The sequence below is a fragment of the Siphateles boraxobius genome, unplaced genomic scaffold, assembly GCF_051911475.1.
Source record: "Siphateles boraxobius isolate OS27281-9 unplaced genomic scaffold, OSU_SipBor_1 24, whole genome shotgun sequence".
Lineage (NCBI taxonomy): Eukaryota > Metazoa > Chordata > Actinopteri > Cypriniformes > Leuciscidae > Siphateles > Siphateles boraxobius.
In genome coordinates this window covers 9,381,448-9,402,987 of record NW_027508855.1, presented here as the reverse complement: position 1 = coordinate 9,402,987, position 21,540 = coordinate 9,381,448, and the positions used below count along the sequence as shown (strand labels likewise).

Sequence of the window (21,540 nt, the reverse complement as noted above, 5' to 3'; positions counted from 1 at the left end):
AATTATGCACCAACCATGCATTTAATCTTTCATGTTTGCCAACCGACAAATTAATCTCCTTGCATTGCATCATTTGCACAAAATATGGTTTACAACTAAAGTCTGAATAAAAGGTGATAATGTAGGTTTAAGCACCATTCAAGTGCCATGTGCATATGACACAGACACGCTAATATGAATGGTTTTAAAAAATATTTGCTTCTAAATATTGTCAACAATAACATTAGCATGATTTGGCTGCTGGGAACCGTACAATATTACAGGCAGCCTGTAGAGACATATCATATTTTCTCTCACACACACACAAACAGTATCTACACACAGTGGATAATATTCATTCATCCATCTTCAGATTATCAGTGCAGACTTCCTGCGCTGATTCTCTCTAAAATAGTCACATACACACACACACAGCAAGAGTTGACGTTCCCTCATCAATCTCTCTCTATTGCCAGAGTCACTTCCTGCACTGAACGATTCTCTCCCACACACACAAACACACGCAAATTCTTCTGAGGAGAATCAGATCTGCAGCAAGAGAAATCTCTTGCCCTGAGCAACTGCACAAACGTGTCAAACTCCTGATACTGCCTAAAATAAAAGCTGACATCACACACACACACACACACACACACACAGTCCGTAAACATGAAAGTCAAACGCAGGTCAGCTAAGAATATTTCTTGCTGGTGGCATTTCTCTGCGCTCCAAAAAAGGTAAACACATACACAAACACACACTTTCTACATAAACCTGAGGCTATTTAGACATCTTTGGGGGTCATATCTGACAAAGATCATCGTCATGGAGACCGAGGCTGAAGGAGGGGTTAAGGAAGTGGATAGAGATACCGTCTACTTACAAAAGTATATCAAAGGCTATATCAAACGGCATAAAGCAATCTTTGGTCTTATTAATCTATTACTTGTACTTCTGAATTAACTGTTTACTTGTTTCTTTTCTATTGTACAAACTTCTTATACGTTTATAATGGCTAATATTGTTTATTTAAATATTATGTTTCAATAAATATTATTTTATATAAATAACATGCCATATTTGGTACTGAGAAAGTGTCCGTTAGTGATTGCGATTTTGGCTTCAGTGAAAGTTAGTTACATTATTACACTCTGTGTCTCTGTGTCTTTTGTTCCCTTTCGTTGTCACTCCGAGTTACGTCGGATGACGATGAATGGGGTTTCGCTTAGAAAGCCTATCAACTTCGAGTATTACAAAACGAGCCAATGGCAAAGACATGCCATGGGTCTGCGGAATTTGCATAGCGTATCTCGCCCTACCTCATGGGTATAAAAGGAGGACGCCGGCAACATGCAGATATGTTTTCGCTTCAAAGCCAAGTTTATTCTTCTCTCCACAAGCCATCTCTGAATTGTCAGCTTTACAAACAAGTACCTCGAGTGTTGGTGTGACGGCAATCTCCGGTCAGCGCTTGCTTCCTGCTTATCTCTGCAGTGGTTTGTCAGACAGTGCGTGTCTCCCCGTGTGCTTCAACACTTGAGTTTTCACTCACAAAAAGAGCTCGCACGCGGCACGTCTTTTTAAAGATGGCTTGCCCTTTGCATTTAAAAAAAAAAAAAAAAGAATGGTGCGGCAGCATGGTATCTGACTCTGATGGGCACGAGCGTTGTCTAGTATGTTTGGGGTTGATCATGCTAGAGCAGCGCTCGTGGATGACTCATGTTTTCTCCGTGGGAACATGACCATCGCGTCATTAAGGTCGAGACTCGGTGAACTCACATGAGTGAGAGTCCCCTCATCCACACCCCGATCTTCGGCTGGTGGCCAGCCCCCCTCTTCAATGACGGTGCCCGGTAGTGAACAGGTGATTCCCACGTGTCTACCCTCTGGTGGCCCGTGTGTTTCATTTGAAGCTACAGAGGATGATACTATGTTTGTAGCAGCTTCACAAGGCGGGTTTGATTTTCCTGGAAGTGACGACTCGTCACAGCTGCCACCTTCTGGTGCATACGGCTGTGCCTGAGTCTGATCCGGAGATGACGGCCATGCTTTCCCGGGACGATTGGTTTTTGGGTATGGCCGCCGACCCTCGTCCACGGCAAACCCCAATACCTTTCTTCCCGGACGTGCATGATGAGATCTCGAAGTCCTAGAAGACCCCCTTGTCTTCTTGGAACCGCTCGCTGATCTCATCCGGCTTTCCTCCCCTCGATGGGGCCGCTGCCCATGGGTACACTGGGGTTCCCCCGGCTGAGCGCTCTCCTGTGATGGGCTCCTCAGAGATGGGACTCAGTTCTTTCCAGGAGTTGGTAGCAGGACCACTCCTTTCCCCGGTGGAGGGCCGGGGAAGAATCCTTATTCTCCAAAGAACTGACTCTCCCGTCTCTGAGCATACAGAGTTCTCAGACGACACAGAGCGCCACCCACAAGCCGTGCTCTCCTCGTCCCCTTCTGTCCCAGAGGTGGATGACACGGCGTGCCGTCCACGGACCACTTCGCCCCTGTCCCCCTCTGTCGCCAGACCCCTGGTCCTCCCCTGGCTCCCTCTGCTAGGGCGCGGTTGCTAACTGTGCCCTCACATCGGGCCGCTATGCGTCCACGTCTGGGCCAGTTACTCCGCTTCGCTGCCCCTCCGGGGGGACGCCTGTGGTTCCCACATGATCCCGCTGGTTCAGTTCCTGGGAGCCTGGTTAGAGCTTCCCCGTCTGTCCCGCTGGGTCGCGCGGACCATCAGGCTCGGCTATGCGATTCAGGTCGCACGGTCTCCTCCCCGCTTGGAGAGTCCGCTCCACTTTGGTCGGTGGCTATGCCCCCATCATGAGAGCAGAGATTGCCACCCTTCTGGCGAAGGGTGCAATCGAGACTGTCCCTCCAGCCGAGATGAGGTCCGGCTTCTACAGCCCCTACTTCATTGTCCCCAAGAAAACCGGTGGGTTACGGCCTATCCTGGACTTGCACGTGCTCACTGATGCTCACTGCCAAACGCATTTTCGAATGCGTATGGCCCCAGGATTGGCTAGCAGCGATCGACCTGAAGGGCGCCTACTTTCATGTCTCCATTTTTGCTCGACACAGACCGTTCCTACGGTTTGCTTTCGAGGGGCAGGCATACCAGTACGCGGTTCTCCCTTTCGGGCTAGCCCTGTCTCCTCGCATCTTCACGAAGGTCGTCGAGGCTGCCCTTGTTCCCCTTCGGGAACACGGGGTTCGCATCCTGAGTTATATCGATGACTGGCTGATTCTAGCTCACTCTCGAGATCGGGTTTGCGAACACAGGGACCTAGTGCTCCGGCACCTAGCTCGTCTGGACCTTTGGGTCAACTGGGAGAAGAGCAAACTTTGCCCCATGCAGAGGATCTCTTTACTTGGTATGGACATCGACTCGGTCGCCATGTCCGCGCAGCTTACGAGGGAGCGCGCGCAGTCACTGCTGACTTGCCTGAGACAATTCGAGGGCAAGAGTGCGGTTCCACTGAAACTTTTTCAGAGGCTCCTGGGGCATATGGCATCTGCAGCCGCGGTCACGCCGCTCGGATTGCTTCATATGAGACCGCTTCAGCTTTGGCTTCACGACCGAGTCCCGAGGTGGGCATGGCAACAAAGCACGCTCGGAGTACCAGTTACTCCGACCTGCCGTCAGTTCTTCACCCCGTGGTCCGTTCAGACAATACTGCCACTGTAGCGTACATCAACCTTCAAGGTGGTCTACGCTCCCGCCGTATGTCACAACTCGCTCGCCAACTAGCATCTAAGGTCGCTTCGAGCCATTTTCATTCCCGGAGCGCTGAACTGTGCAGCCGACGAGCTTTCACGGCTTCAGCCACTCCCTGGAGAATGGCGACTCCATCCCCAGTCGGTTCAGCTGATTTGGGACCAGTTCGGGGACGCACAGATAGATCTGTTGCCTCTCACGACTTGACCCATTGCGCCCAGTTTTATTCCCTGACCGAGGGCACGCTCGGCACGGATGCTCTGGCACACAGCTGGCCGCAGGGCCGCAAGTATGCGTTTCCCCCAGTGAGCCTTCTTGCGCAGACCTTGCGCAAGGTCAGGGAGGACAAGGAGCAGGTCATTCTGGTTGCCCATTACTGGCCCAACCGGACCTGGTTCCCCGAACTAGTACTCCTCGCGACAGCACCTCCCTGGCCGATCGCTCTGAGGAAGAACTTTCTTTCTCAGGGACGGGGCACCCTATGGCACCCTCGTCCCGATCTCTGGAACCTCCACATGTGGCTCCTGGATGGGACGAGGCAGGTTTGAGTACCCTACCACCAGCGGTGGTGGATACCATCACTTCCGCTAGGGCGTCGTCCACGAGACACGTCTATGCGTTGAAGTGGAACCTCTTCGTCAGCTGGTGCTCTTCTCACAGAGAAGACCCCCGGAGATGCTCGATCAGCATTGTGCTTTCCTTCCTTCAACAGGGGTTGGAGCGAAGGCTGTCTCCCTCCACCCTGAAGGTCTATGTTGCCGCCATTGCTGCACACAATGACCTCATCGAAGATAAGTCGGTGGGGAAGCACGACCTGGTCATCAGGTTCCTCAGAGGAGCGAGGAGAAATCTGCCTCGCCCTCCTCTCGTTCCCTCTTGGGACCTCTCAGTGGTCTAGCTGCCCTGAAGAGTGTGCCATTTGAGCCCCTGCAATCAGTCGAGCTTAAATTCCTGTCTATGAAGACAGCGCTCCTGGTTGCACTGGCCTCCATCAAGAGGGTAGGGGACCTGCACGCATTCTCCGTTGACGAAGCGTGCCTGGAATTCGGGCCGGCTTACCCTCACGTGATCCTGAGACCCCGGCCTGGATACGTGCCCAAGGTTCCTACCACTCCCTTCCGGGACCAGATGGTGAACCTGCAAACGCTGCCCTTGGAGGAGGCAGACCCAGCCTTTGCACTGCTCTGTCCAGTACGCGCTCTCCGCGCCTATGTAGACAGAACGCAGTGTTTCAGGACCTCAGACCAGCTCTTGTCTGTTATGGTGGGAAGCTGAAGGGAAAGGCTCTCTCCAAGCAAAGGTGGTCTCACTGGATAGTGGACGCCATTGCTTGGCATACCAGCAGCAAGGTCGACCGTGCCCCCTTGGTGTGACTGCCCGCTCCACCCGGAGTGTGGCCTCCTCTTGGGCTCTAGCGCATGGCGCCTCGCTAACAGACATCTGCAGAGCTGCAGGCTGGGCGACACCTACACATTCGCCAGATTCTATAATCTCCCAGTAGAGCCTGTGTCCTCTCATGTACTCGCTTCAACCAGCTAGTACCGGACCCGCTCAGGTGTCTTCGCTTGCCTGCCATTCCACTCCACGGACTGGATACGTGCGATATTCTCCTCAGGTGAGCTTCCTCGACAGCCCTGAGCTCCTCCAGCACTTCTGACGTCGGCGCCAGTGTCTATTGCCTGCACGCCGGCTAGGTGCCTCCCGTGTGCATGGTCCCTCCTCTGAGCGACCCCCACATGTGTATTTCCACTGTGAGCCTCTCTGAGCATGTGTCTTTCCCTTGGAAAGCCACCTTGCCACCCCTGGGGTTGAAATATTCCACCTGCGGCTGGACACCCCAGTGTTTCCATATGTTTCCTTCGGGTCATATGTGTATTCTCTAAGTCCCCCCCCACTACCACCCCCACCCCCCCCCCCCCCCCCCTCCGGGTTGGCATTAATTGCATACTTCCCATAAGCTTGGGATATGATTCCCAGTGTACCTTGATATTCCTGTGATAAATGGAGTCCTTCGTCCAGTCTTGACAGGGATCTCGATTTACGCAGGGCACTGGAAGACAGCTGAGAAGGTGGCGTGATTAGACTAGTAACCCCATTCGTCGTCATCCGATGTAACTCGGAGTGACAACGAAAGGGAACGTCTATGGCTACGTATGTAACCCTCGTTCCCTGAGTAGGGAACGGAGACGTTACGTCTGCCTGCCACTTTCCGCTGTACCGCGGGGATCGCCTGAGCTCAGTCTTGGCTCCTCAGCGAAGAAACATATCTGCATGTTGCCGGCGTCCTCCTTTTATACCCACGAGGTAGGGCGGAGATACGCTATGCAAATTCCGCAGACCCATGGCATTTCTTTGCCATTGGCACGTTTTGTAATACTCAAAGTTGATAGGCTTTCTAAGCGAAACCCCATTCCTTGTCATCCGACGTAGCGTCTCCGTTCCCTACTCAGGGAACGAGGGTTACATACGTAACCAGACGTTTTGCTAACAAAAACTAACGTTTAGTGTACTTGCATGGGTAACGTTAACATTATTTCAAAAGTCTGAGTTTGTTTACAGACAGTTTAAATTAGCGTTAACGTTAAATATGCGAGCAGCATTGATGTAATGGTAATTATAATACTCTTAAAATAACACCGAAAGTAAAAAAACAACAAAAAAAAGAACATTAATTACCATTCTTAAACATCCTTTTGTAAACGTGTTTGAGGAGGTGGTTGGTTGTTTCCTGTCATCGCCGATTCGGAGTCTGAACATATAAGGCCAGATAACATTTCCCTCAGCAATGTCCATCTTTACAGGTGTTTTATTTACCTTACTTGTGAGCATCACTAAGCCACAGCAGGGTACAGCATATATGACCCTAGATACCTGTGGTTGGCCTGGCCGTGCGTCACTCAGAAAACAACAGGCCAATCAGAAAATAGGCTCATGAATATTAATTAGACAGGCCGAAATCGACCTGTTCTTAGCAGAGCTCCTGAGAAAGGAGCTGTAAAAATATATTGAGATGGTTTTTGGGTACTTTTAAATATATATTCTTAAGGACATCAAAATCTAAAATAAAACTCCAGAAAGGTGTACAATATGGGACCTTTAATTTAGGCTTGCCTAAAATAATTAATATGCTGTCAGACTCAGAAGCCTTTTGTTGTCTGCTGTCAAAAGATGAGCTTAATCTACTCACATGACCTGGTGATGTATACCGATTCCGAACAACACAGAAGAAAGTGGGGTGGGGCTACTCTCAGATGGCCTACCCACAGACCTTACACTGACCATCTGATGCACATTCACTGTAAAATCTAATTAGTTAGACTTACTTTAAAAAAATCATGCAAACCGACTGCCTAAAAAAATAAGTAAAGTGAAATAAGAATAGTATGTTGTACTGACAAATGTTTAGTTAGTAGATACACTTATATAAGTGTATTACGTTCCTGTGTATATTGCGTGAATGACGGGTGGTTGGGCAGATATTGTGTTTTGTAGTAGGTGGTATGCCATACGGAACCGTTGCCACTGAAACTGCATATTAACGCACCAGTGGGGCTCGACAGCCTTAGTCAAACGGGTTGGCGCGTATGGTTGGGTTGCGGAGAGATTGTGAGATTGTGGTTAGGTCTCAGCAGCAAGAGGGAAGTAGAGGTCAGTAAGCTGGGCTGAGTTGAGTGGGGGACGGAGGGGGGTGACTCTGGGATGCCAGAGTCACTGTCGAGTCCTCTTGAGGTGTCGTGGGCTAGTCGACGAAACACTGAGGACGGAAGGTGCCCACTTGAAGACCCTAGAGATGTTCCCTACTCCGCTCAATCCAGAGGGTTGTTATTGGGGGACCGCACTGTGGTTGCAGCCGTTGGGTGTACTGACGCGCAATACACTGCAGCTATTAACACCAGACAGAAGGAGATTCACGTCACCAGATGGAAAGAAGCGTCAATGGATGGAGAAGCATAGGTTACTGTAAAGCTACGTCTTAGTTGGTGATTATCTTGGCGAAAGCCGAGTACAAATCAGCATGAAGTTTAACACCTACTCTCGTGTAATGGAAATCAGTGACTTACACAAGAGTTCTAGCAACTAAAAAAGAACTGAGAGTACTTGATAATTTCTTTAAATAAAATGTAATTGTTACCATTGTTGTGTTTTGCATGCTGAATGTTGAAGTTTCTGTGTGATTTAAGCATGGTCTATTGCAAGATATTGTCACAAATATAGAGGGATTTAAAAATTTTTCAATTTAAAAAGTTTTAGCAACACTTTGTTTAAGTTCTAGTCTAATTTCAACAAGCAGTTTATAGGAGACGTTTACTAGCCTTGGTCTTTAATTAACATTAATTTGTGCGCAGCCTATATTACAATAACTGTCCTGGTTGAAGTGTGGCCTTAATGAAATTGGTCAAATCAGTGTTGTTTTGAGCAAATTAATGCATTCCCACTGAAAAACAAGCTTTCTAGTGTGAAAATGTTGCCTATAAATAGTGTTGCGTGCCGCCAAATTCACATGATCAACCTCTCCATTTTGCTTGGGAACTAATGTGGTCGGAACCAAAGTTTACAGGACTGCGTTCTCTGGAATCCTCTCAAGCGGAGGACTTGTACATTCTGATTGGTTGCAGACGAACCGCGTCATAGTTCATTACCATAAAGTTGACCTCAGGGGCGGATCTACAGGGGGGCAAGGGGGGGCAGGTGCCCCCCCACTCTAGAGCCTTGCCCCCCCAGCTGCCCCCCTAACTTTGATGATCCGAAAACTGTACTTTAAAAAACAACTCGCAAGCTTTCTCAAAACAGTGAACTAAACGATACATTTACCAAAATTGAACAATTTAATTTTTATTAAAGCCCCTCCCCCCTGCCCCTCAAATACTTAGTACGTGCCTGATTCAAACGTGCAGAGCGGCGTTCGCTCAGTCTGGCTCTCTCACACACACACACACACAGCGAGTCTGCTGCGGTGCGGTGGCCCTGCAACCCGACTGGAGAGACTGAGCTGACTGGAGAGACTGAGCTGCCCCAGAGCCTCTGAAGGTGAAGTGAGTTTCCCCAGGTGTAGTTAAACACACTTGGTTGCATTTTTAATGAATGCAGTGTATGCTAAAGACGATCCAGCATCAGAAAAAAACAGCGAGTCTATTACGTTAGCCAAAATCAGCGGTCAAATCGCTCCCTCGTGATTTGTAAGAGCACTCTTCCCTTTGATTAGCCTATTTTTGATTTTTGTAAAGACATACAGCTTAATAAAAAATATAAATTGTTTGTATCAATAACGTTTACTGATGGTCGCCGTTACGTTACAACACACAATGCAGTGCCAGTTAGGAGATCGATCATTTGATTAGCTAATCCAATTCCTCTCAGATATCACAGCAATGAAACCAGGTTACAACTGGGTAAATAACAAATACAATTAGTATTATTATATTAAGTAGTCTAAACCTAACTGGTGTGTGTGCATGTGATAAATCTTTCTGATTTTATATTTGTTATATAGGCTATTATTAGCTACATGGACCTACAGTGTAATGTAATACAAGGTAGGGGTGGAACAGTACATGTAGCCTATTCGTATTGGTACGGGCGTCACGGTTCGGTGCACGAATTTACACGTAGAATACACGGTATAAAAATTAATAAAACTCTAAATAGCGATAAAATTCGCTCAATTCGCGTTTGGTATGAACGCAGCATATTGAACAGACTGCGATGTCAATATTGCAATGCTGAACTGTGTGTGTACACGCGCGAGAGAGGGAGAAGCGCGGGCGCGATCGAACTGTGTGCGTGAGAGAGAGAGAGAGAGAGAGAGAGAGAGAGATAGAGAGAGAGAGACAGAGAGGGGTGCGGGCGCGATCGAACTGTGTGTGTGTGTGTGTGAGAGAGAGAGAGAGAGAGAGAGAGAGAGAGAGAGAGAGAGAGAGAGAGAGAGAGAGAGAGAGAGAGAGGCGCGGGCGCGATCGAACAGTGGAAACAAAAACATACTCCGTAAACATATAATTCAAACTGCAAAGTGTTTACATATATTTGTGTACACTCGCAATAAAACACAACATTTTGCTTTTGTCACACTCTCTTGTCAAACTGTAACCTACAACTGTCACCCAACCAAAATCGCACGCACACACACACACACACACACACACACACACACACACACACACACACACACACACACACACACACACACACACACACACACACTACAGTGGCTCACAGCCCCATTTAGCTGATGTGTGCGTGTGTGAGTGAGTGATATGAGAGCTGTGATATGACACACAGTTGTACTTTTAAATTACACATTCTACATTGATTAAAAAAAGAAAATCAAATGTGTTTTTTAATGGTAGCCTTGTATTTGTTAAATAAGTTTCATTAATAAAGGCATTGAACCAGTTTATTTGTAGTGCACTGACAATAGTTTTATATAATTTAATTAGTTTATTAATTAAATTAATAAAAAGACAAAGACCTTGCGATATGTTTGGTATGTTTGAATAAATTAAAAATTAATTTGCCATATTTCAGATCAATATATTTGTTTTTCTTAATTTTAATTAACCCTAACTTAATTCTCATCTGAATTATAAATAATTGATTTCTGTATAAAATAATACTAGGCTACCATTAAAAAACACATTTGATTTTCTTTTTTTAATCAATGTAGAATGTGTAATTTAGACATTTATAAAAATGCCTTCTGCATTTTTGTTTTGCTTTTCACTCCATTGTACCGAAATCGTACCGAACCGTGATGTCTGAACCGAGGTATGAACCGAATCGTGAGTTCTGTGTACCGTTCCACCCCTAATACAAGGATAACCAGAGGTTTTCACATATTGACTTTTGCAGGCAAGAGTAGTTGAAGAAAGTAGCTGGAGCTTAACCATTAAGGCTAAAAGTCCTTGGACACAATTATTGTACTTTTTTTTTATATTTTCATTTTGCTTGTTATAATTTTACTTTTTAAATCCCATGCACGGTTTTGTTTTGTTTGAACACTGCACTGGGCTTATTCCTGTTGTGAATTAAACACCTTTGTAGTGTGTAAGGGCATGATTAAACAATAATACTTTGTTTTTGTGTTTGTTTTGTTAAAGCAATTCACATATAGGGATTCCCACCGTCTGCCCCTGCCACCCTGCCAAGACCTCTTGCCACCCCTTTGCCCCCCCATGTAAAATTTTCTAGATCCGCCACTGGTTGACCTGACTTCAACTCTCCTTGACGCCCACATCACCCAAGACACGCCGAGCCACTTCTCGCAGGAGCTCGCCATCAAAACGAATGACTTCCGGCCACTTTGATGCATTTCGGCAGCGCTGTGAATGCACAGTAGTAGCATTGTTTGAGCACCAAATTACCTTATTAGAATGATTTCTGAAGGATCATGTGACAAATTCAGCTTTGCGCCCACATGAATAAATTCCATATTAAAATATAGAAAAAGTATTTTACATTTTAATAATATTTGCAACATGCAGCTTTGGTGAGCATACAAGACTTACAAATTACAAATTATTTCTATTTAGTAAGTAGATGATGTGATTTTGAAGTTGTACATCAAAGAATCCTGAAAACAATGTATCTCTGTTTTCACCTATATATGAAGCAGCATAACAGCTTTCGAAATTGATAACTGTGCATTCACACCGCCGCCGGAAAGAGAAACATGCAGCTTTGGTGAGCATACAAGACTTATTTCAAAAACATTAAAAAATATTTTGAACTGTATGAATTAGGAGAGGTTGAATGAGTATGTATTGTGTTTCATGGTTTTATGGTTTTATGTTGTACTCTTCAGCAAATGAAAATGTGCTGCTTTGTCATGAATACCAGGAAAGAAGGGCCGACGTGATTCTAATGTCAATAAAGACACCCTGTATTCATATGTTTACATTCATTACTTACCCGTCTCTCTCTCTATCTCTCTCTCCCTAATGGTATTCTATACTCTTTTGTATCTAAATGCTTTTTGTCACCTAACCAACCCATCTCTCGATCCTGTTAGGCTAAAGTATCTGGGTGTGCTCATTCTGGAGGGCTTTTCTGAAGTGTTTCTAATTCTGGCCTGCGACTCAAGTGAAAACACTCCATCTCACACAAAACACACAGAACACACACACACACACACACACACACACACACACACACACACACACACACACACACACACACACACACACACACACACACACACACACACACACTACAGTGGCTCACAGCCCCATTTAGCTGATGTGTGCGTGTGTGAGTGAGTGATATGAGAGCTAAAAGCTTGTCCTTTAAAATCTGTCAGCTCTGCTCAAGCTCAAAACAAATGTTTCTCTTTTTATTGTGTGTGTGTGTGTGTGTGTGTGTGTGTGTGTGTGTGTGTGTGTGTGTGTGTGTGTGTGTGTGTGTGTGTGTGTGTGTGTTTATCATGCAGTTTATCAAAACAGATTTCACTATTCTTATTTATACACAAAAAACTGTTATTGCAACATGGTTATTTGGGCTAAAAACTACTCCAGTTTTCAAATGACATTACGCCAATGTTCAATAAAGCCTGAACTAAAATAAAGTGATATCTAGTGGAGAGTGAGCTGAACCCATATGGAGTGTGTAGGTGTTTGAGTTTGCTGAGCATGAGGGTTAATCACTAACATAGGGAGAGAAGGAGAGTGTGAGACAGAGAGAGAGGGGGACAGAAGGCAGTAAGACAGGTTTTTCAAGTGAGTGATGCTCCTAACTGATATTATGAATTATGAATCCCATAACCTGACAAAAGCATCAAGTGAAAGCATACACATAGACACCACATAATGTGAGATGGAAAAGGAGAGTTAAAACATAAGTCTAAGAAGACAATACAGATTGTTTTGATATTTCAATTACAAAAGTTCAGTTTCACACAGTCCTTGAGACAATGTTCCCTCTAATATTTTGTTCTTACACCGTATGCCTATTGGACACACATAGACTAGGGGTATAATGGATCGCAGTTGATCCGTTATCCGTACAGACCTCATAGAGTGAAAGTTTAACATTTGCACATGATTTTAATTTACACACTCAAGTGATTTTAAACCATTTCAGCGCAAGAAGAGGCGAAAGATAACTTGATCGTGCACTGTTATCTGAGGATACAGCCGCACACACCCGAAGCGCGCACACACAGAGGCGCATTTCAGATACACAGAATTGATTCCTCTTTTGCGTCTCCGTGCGCTTGAACAGACACATACACAAAATTTCGCACGCATTTCGATTCCGCTTATCGATTCCTGACTTTCTCAGTCATTCTCGCGTGGTGCTGGTGAATGCAGCTGTATTGGGATAGGATTTCATAACGCACATGAGCTGTACGTCACATTCACCATGACTGACTGCAGCAAGCATTCAAAAATTTGGTTTGGTTCCTCTGGCGGTAAATCACCTAGAACCTCCACGTCCCGTCCAGGGACCAGACATGGAGTTTCCAGAGGTCCGGACGCGGGTGCCACAGGGTGCCCCGTCTCTGAGTCAGAAGTTCCTTCCTTAGAGGAAAGCCTCTGAAAGAATTTCAGTGGGACCGTCATCCTGCCTTTGAGCGTGTTCAAGTAGTTCAGCACCGACTGAGCACGTTCCTCTGAGAGGCGCGCTGTCTGTGTGACCGAATCTAACTCCATTCCGAGAAAAGAGATCCTCTGCACGGGGGAGAGTTTGATCTTTTCCCAGTTGACCTGAAGACCCAACTGGATGAGGTGCCTGAGCACGAGGTCCCTGTGTTTGCTTAGCTGATCTCGAGAGTGTGTTAGTATGAGCCAGTCATCGAGATAGTTGAGGATGTGAACGCCCTGTTCTCTCATGGGAACAAGGGCCCCCTCCATGACTTCCGTAAAGACACGGGGGGACAGGGACAGCCTGAAGGGCAGGACTTTGTACTGATATGCTCGACCCTCGAACGCAAAGGGTAGAAACGGCCTGTGTCGGAGGAAGAATTAGACTTGAAAGTATGCGTCCCTCAGGTCGATCGCTGCAAACCAATCTCGGGGACGGATGCATTCGAAAATGCGTGTCTGCGTGAGCATTTTGAACGGTAGTTTGTGGAGACTCAGGTTCAAAACTCGCAGGTCCAAGATTGGTCGTAACCCACCGCCTTTTTGGGTACAATGAAGTAGGGACTGTAGTGCCATGACTTCATATCGGCTGGAGGGACCGGCTCTATCGCGTCCTCGACGGGCATCGGCTGCTCTCACTATAGTGGAGTGGATGGCCCGAAACTTGGGGGGATGCCGAGTGAACTGAATCGCATAACCGAGCCTGATGGTCCGAATGAGCCAGCGAGACAGACTGGGGAGCGCTAACCAGGCTCGAGGGAGATCGTACAAGCGGGACCAAAAGGACCGTAGGTACCCGGAGTGGGGCAGCGAGGTGGAACACAGGGTATGGAGGATATGGAGTTGGACGATTCACTACACCGTAGGCGTACCCGGAGTGGGGCAGGTGGAACACAGGGACGTGGCTTGGGAGTCTCTCTCTGGGAAGCGGCCCGTATTCGGGTCTGAGTATGCTGTGCAACACTTACCTGGTTCCACGGGGCAGGAGGTGCAGCAGGCGGCTTGGTTGCGTTCTCGAACCGCACGCTGCTGCCCGCTGGCGATAGAAGAGGCGGATGAGAGTGGTGAGGATTCTTTCCCCCCACTGCTCTCCGGGCCCTCTTCGGACCCAGAGATGAAAGAAACTGTTATTTCCGCCAGCGGCGGAACAAAAACAAAAGGAAACAGAAGATTTTCCACCCAGCCCTCTTCCGGGGGAGGGAGCAGTGCGGTCACCGTCTCCTGGAGAGCAGTCCCATCCATCTCTGGGTCGCCTGTCCTAGGGCTGCTTACCCATGGCTTTGCCGCCCTTCTTGGGCAGAAGATGGCATCCCTGGACCACCAAGGTGGACATCACACGACCCACTGACCACGTGGTGACCTTCGTCGCACGAAGCACGAGGTCCATTGCGGTACGAAGTTCTTGGAGAACTTGTGGATCATGACCACCCTCGTGCAGGTCCTTCAGTGCCTTGGCCTAATGGACCTGCAGCAACGCCATGGCGTGCATGGCAGAGGCATCTTCCCCACAGGCCTTGTAAGCCTTGCTGGATAGGTCCGAAAAGTACCAGGAAGAAGGGAAAGAAGACACGGTTCTCCAAGTGGAGTTAGGGCACAGCTGCATAGCAACGGCCCACTCCACTGGTGGGATACGCGTGTATCCCTTAGCTGCCCCACAATCAAGGGTGGTGAGGGAGGAGGAGCCACAGAGACGGTTTCTGGTAGTAAAAGGTGCCGTCTACGTCCCTGTGAGCTCCTCGTGCACTTCCGGGAAGAAAAGCACTGGGGTGGGTTGCTGAGAACCAGCACGCGTCACCCCGAGATACAAATCATCCAGCCTCGAGGGCTTGGGACACAGTGGAGGGTTCCTCACGAGCCTGATCAAGTTGGTGGCCCGGGAAAGCATGGCCATCATCTCCAGGTCCGACTCGAGGAAAGGTCTGACCCACCCTCCGATGTAGCGATCGACATCTGATCGTCACGGGGAGCACCAAAGGAAACGACTGGTACACACCTCGAGGATGGTCCAGCACGTTCCGTTGGTGGCTCAACTGGCTGCGGAGCGTGAGAGGGATGAGGTTTCCTGGGGGGTTGGTTCCCCGAAAAAAGCGCACTTACCGTAATCCTCAGGTCTCCCGCGTCACTGCTCGAAGCAACCCTCTGGGGAGGGTAGGATCGAGACAGAGGCACAGGGACTCCGCCCCTTTGCAGGAACGATTCTCGACCACAGCTCCGCGATGGTAATCTTCCCACAATGGGTACATACGTGTTCGAGGCCCAGACACACGAGGCAGGGATAGTGAGCATCCCGTGACCCCAGGTAACGACCACATCCAGAAACACAGAGATAGAAATTAATCTTTAAAAAGACGCGTTCTATCTGTGTAAGCTATTTTAGGGACTGCTCTCACTGGTGCTGAAGCACACAGGGGAACTGTCACTGCAAACACAGACAGGAATATGCACCTGTCTGTACACTGTCTCTCTCTCGCTGGCAGGTCTTACCAGCTGTAAAAAACAGCTTTTGAGCACTCTGAACCGCGCACCTTACAAGCTGTTATAACAGCTTTTTTGTTTTGCTCAAAACCAGAAGAAAACATAAAAGACCAAAAAGAGAGAGAGAAAGACTGCTCGCGTTGCTGTGCTGTAACACCAGCACCAGGATGTTGAGGTCCAGAAAGTTGATTCACTCTCTGTAGAAGCATCGAAGTGCTTGGCTCCGGAGCAAACAGCTGAAGTGCAATCGCACCTGCTGCTCATTATATATCCGCACTGCAAGGCTGAGCAGCTGAAGCAAATGACTGCATGCCAATGTCCATTGGCTTGTTTAGTTTCACTCAAAGTAAATTGGCCACTCTAGTGAGATTTCTATTTGTCTGTCTCGACGTGGCATTAACTGACCGACTGAAGAGGATCCGGATTCGATAAGGAGAATCGGAACCGGAATCGCTAAAATTGAAACGTCACCCAACCCTATTCATGAGGTCTTAAAGTGACAGCAACCTATAAATATAACACAATAGTGTTTTTACATTTAATTATTACATTGTACCTGAATACTACTGCTAGACCTCACTTTATTTGTATCTTACAAATATTTTTTTTTTAATTTGTGTAACTTACAAGGTTGGAATTTGTGTATTAGTTCTTATTTTATTGCTGACTGTTCATTTGTAAATAATGTTTAATTATTAAAAGCTAGATTTTTTCTGTGGTATGGAAGTACTTAAAGTGGGCTTTAAGGAATGAAAAGCAAAATTACATTACAAACACACACACACTTTTTTTTTGCTGATCCAAAAAATTATCCGATCCATGACTCAAAAATTGTAATATGATCCGAACCATGTTATTGATCCGAACCGTGAGTTTAGTGATCCGTGCACCAGCAACATAGACCAAGACCAACATCTTTGTATATGTATATGTGTATAAACATACACATTTGGCACATCTGTCTATTTGGCTACTGTTAAATCCCCGAATTATCTAACACACATTCGCACTCATGCACACACACAGAGACACATTCATGTATACACCCCCTACAGGATTAATCCTGTAAACAAAGAATTCAGCATTCATCACCAGCCAAATATCCATGATCAGAACTAGGCCAACACATGATATGTGTGTGCTTTGAAGCCTATACTATATGCTGGCATCATTATTTTTGAATTTGAATAAATAATGAGGGGGGAACACATTTTATACTGCGAGTGTGTGCGCGCTTGTTTTAGCAGCAGGGGAGAGCACAGAAAGAGAAAAAATATGTCTGAAAGGTATGTAAATTTTTATGCGTGTATGTTTGGAGGGCAGCCTTCAATGATGTTGTGCAATCTCTTTCATTTCTGGTCAGCTCCATTTGTGTCACATTCCCCTTCAATCACCGGACGTCGGTCTCTGATCATTCGATGGCAGTCACGCCGACTCACACATGAAAGGGATGTAATGTGTGTCATGCACACACACAAACACACATATAGAGTCCCCTGATGAGCAAAAGACAAATAGGTTTTTTTGCTTCCAATTGTGAAATTGCTGACAAGGTAAAAATGTTGGAGTCTATGCTCACACTCTCACACACACACTCACACACACACACACACACACACACACACACACACACACACACACACACACACACACACACACACACACACACACACACACACACACACACACACACACACACACAGAGAGTGCTGGGTTTAGGCATAAATATAAAGGCAACATCTAAAGAATGCAAATTTGTCAGGGCTAACAAAAGAAAGCCACGGAGAGAGATGAAGTGACAGAGAGAGTGTGTGTTGATGTGTGTGAGTCATTCACACTGGAGACAGTCACACACTTTTTGATCACTAAGAGACTTAATTAGACTCTATTCTTGCTGTCTGTCTCTCTGTGGGCTGAACTTAACACTTCACTGCTGATAAGGAGCATGAGGAGAAAATCATTCTCTTCCCCATCTCGTTTTTTCTTTCTCTTCCTCAGTGGGAATGAACTAAGAGAGTTTGCAGGTGTCGCTACTAATTACATAAATACGTAAACCTTTGCAATAATAAAAAGCCAATTTCCTTCATTGGTCCGCTGATAATGTTCGAGAGTAAATAAGTGCAAAACATACAAATCTCATTTCCAACAGAGAAATAATAGCATTGCTAGTGCAAATCTGATACCATGCAGTATACAAATAGCTATCGCAACCCAGAACTAGAATTATTGGAGCACTCCAGACTAATCAGACAATGCTTTATTCCACCCATGTTTGCATGGGAGTGGCCTTATATTTAAAAGGCATGTGGGGACGCACACCTGCGGTCAGAGAATGCTGGGAGGAAACTCTACTGCTCCCTGGGGCTGACTTTTGCACATTATTATTAGATGTCGCTGGGGTGTGATCTCTATCTTTACACTCTCATCCAGCAGGTGTGTATGTCAACAGAGTGATTTACTAAACAACACGGCTGATAGGAAACAGAGCCTGCTGCGCTCTGATTGGATAGAAAAATTAACAGTCACACAGAAATCCCACAAATGACATGATACTATACTAAACACAATAAAAGGGTCATTCTTCAATTGGGGTGGCAAATGAGAGGCAGAAATTGTAAAAATGCTTGTTTGTTTTCTTTTAATAAAATGTATTGCTATGCATTTAAAATTAGTTTAATATTCTATATCAATTAAAATTGAAGCTTAATAACATTTAGATTTTTAAATAATTTGAATCAAACACTAGTGAAACAACCACTTATGTCTATGGTGTTACCAATATTTTAAGTAACATTTTGATTAATTCTAAATAAACAGGCATATGCAACTTTAGGTAATAATTAATAAATAAATAAATTACTTTAAGGACTCAGTTTCATTGATAATTTAAATATAATTTTTTGAAATAAATGTTTAATTGTTCATCTTCCCCTATTTTTGCCAAAGAAAAGTTTTTTTTTTTTTTTTTTAAATTGTATATACATAAAAAAGGCAGGAAAAATGGTCTGTGCTACATTTATAGTCTTTCTTCTAAAATATTAAAACCATTTTACAGTCTAAAAACATTAAATTATAAGATTAAATGGCTCTGAAGGAAAGAAATGTCGGATACGTTTTGAAGTAACACCACAGACGTAATATAACACCACAGACATATTGCATAAAAGGTTTAACAATTAAAAGTTTATTGAGCAAAATAATGAAATTAATCATGAGTAGGATTACAAGTAATTATATGATTACGGATGTCCTGTGTGTTGTATTAAAAATACAACATTATTGGTATATTGTCTGTGGAGTTACTATAGAGTCTGTGGTGTTACCAGGAAAGACAGTAACACCACAGACAGTAACACCACAGACAAATTAGCCTAAATCCAGACTTTTCTAAAATGGAGGCTGCCATCATGATGATTTCAAGATCAGAGGACATTCTAGAAATATTAATAAGTATGCATTTATCAAATTTTTTATTAAAATATGTAAAATCTGCAAGTTATCAACATAACACCACAGACACTAACAAAGTGCGACACATGAAATTGTCAGGAATTTAGCTAACTTTAAGAAAATGAATAAGAAAGAATGTACTGACCATGCACCCCTCAGATCAACCAGCACCTGCAATGACCTTTACACACAGGAAGTAGTCCAAACAGATTTCCCCCTTTTCTTAAAGGGGCGACATCCATTGATGTAACACCACAGACATGAATTTGGGGAACACTACTTTTTTCGTGAATATTGCAAAATATGTATTTTTTAAAACAATTTAATAAAATTGTACATGTTAAATAAAAACTATATTTATAATATAACCATTTACCATAATTAACCATTTTTTGTTAAAAATGTTATATTGTTGTAATTAAATTCCATGATATCTCTCTGAGATAGGGTGGGAACATACATATTTTGTTATAAATGCAATCTCTCAAACTCAATTAAATATGTATTTTAAAACTAAAAATTATTTATTAATAGTGCACAAATTGTGTTTATCCTACAGAATACAAAAATGAAAACATTTTATAATTTATTGGTATTTAAAGTTCATTTCAACTGTTGTAAAGTAGAGGGACACCACTTGCCACCACAAATGAAGAATGACCCAAAAATCAATTAAACAAACTAACTAGAATCATACACGACTTAATAAAAATAACACACTCCTCAAGAAGCCTAAGAATAAAGGTGTTCATAATGCCTCATAATGTCGTCTAACAAATAATTGTAATACATCATCATACTTGCCTATATATTCATGGTTAAACTTTGAAAAGTTATAAAGCACATGATAGCATTATATAACAAATAAAACTGGGAGTTGATCCTGTGTTTTTCTGCACTATGTTATTTAAAAAGCATTCAAATGTAGGCTATTTATAGTAGTTAAAGTTATTAATGATAAAATAAAACTGAAGATGGTGAATCCAAGTTGGATGCTTAATATTTAGAGCTGGGCAAAACATTTTGACAAAATTTAAGTAAGTTATATAATATATGCATTTAGTTAATTGTTAATTTCAATAATAGTTATTTCAATCACCATAATTTCAGCCAAATATGTAGATAATATAAAAGGCTTTAATGCAAGAATTAAAATATAGTAAAAATTATTACAAGTTTATTATTATATTATTATTACAAAATTATTTTACTAAACCATTTTAAAAGGTATATTTTACCTAGAAATTTAAATTCTGTCATCATGTTTGTTCCAACATGTAAGATATTTTGAAGAATGTTTGTAAGCAAACAGATGTGGGGCACCATTGACTTCCATAGTATTTTTCTCTCCTACTATGGAAGTCAGAGTCAAGGGTGAGTAAATGATAACAAAATTTTCATTTTTGGGTGAACTATCCCTTTAAGTGTGTAAAATGCCACACGGACATCAGACGCAGGTTCATTCATACAGAGAGCTCAAAAGCACTGATTCACATAAATAAATTTGTCTTTCATTTTTACAAGAGATGTTTAAATCAAAGATATTAATAAAATATATATCCATACTGATGCTCTTACACTCATTAACATTGAGTTGTAACAGGACTGGATGTGAAAAACCCCAGTGACGTTGCATTTAGGAATTTAAATGGTAATTAAATAAGAAGCATATTAATCATTGTGATTTGTATGATGCTGGTATCACAACTGGGTTGTATAAATCACAGGAAGATAAGGTTTAGGGTCAAAAGGATTTACAATTCGACACAGAAGGTAATCCAAACAAGTAAGCCCAACAAACACAACCGCTATGCATTGATGTGACCAGACAGATGAGAACTGAAAAGACTGCAACTACAAGGCAAATGAGGGCAATTAATGACAAACACCTGTGATGATTCAATGAATCTCCATGAGAACTCATTAGTGTCAGGAAACTAAACTAAGGACAATAGGAACTAAAGACAAAAATACTAAGACAAAGATAACGGAATGTCTGTGACAGCTGGTATGGTCAAACGTTTGGAAACATAACTATTTTTAATGTTTTTGAAATAAGTCTCTTATGCTCATCAAGCCTGCATTTATTTGATCAACAATACAGAAAAAACAGTAAGATTGTAAAATATTATTACAATTTAAAATAATGCTTTTCTATTTTAATATACTTTAAAAATGTAATTTATTTCTGATGCAAAGCTAAAATTTACCAGCCATTACTCCAGTCTTGAGGATCACATGATCCTTCAGAAATCATTCTAATATGCTGATTTATTTATCAATGTTGGAAACAGTTGTGCTGCTTGATTTTTTTTTCAGGATTCTTTGATGAAGAAGAACAGCATTTAT

General features: G+C 44.0%; 1 protein-coding gene across 5 annotated transcripts in view; it reads right to left on the bottom strand.

Moving 5' to 3' along the window:
- Positions 1 to 21,540, bottom strand: part of tenm1 (teneurin transmembrane protein 1) — a 212,099-nt gene that overhangs the window by 166,243 nt on the left and 24,316 nt on the right. For 4 of the 5 annotated variants that reach the window (XM_077241256.1, XM_077241259.1, XM_077241258.1 and 1 more), the window contains exon 1: positions 6,368 to 6,520. The exons of the other annotated variant lie outside the window; for it this stretch is intronic. The gene's annotated coding sequence lies outside the window, so the exon portion shown is untranslated. Of the gene's footprint in view, positions 1 to 6,367; positions 6,521 to 21,540 lie in introns of those variants that run through there. 5 annotated transcript variants of the gene reach the window in all.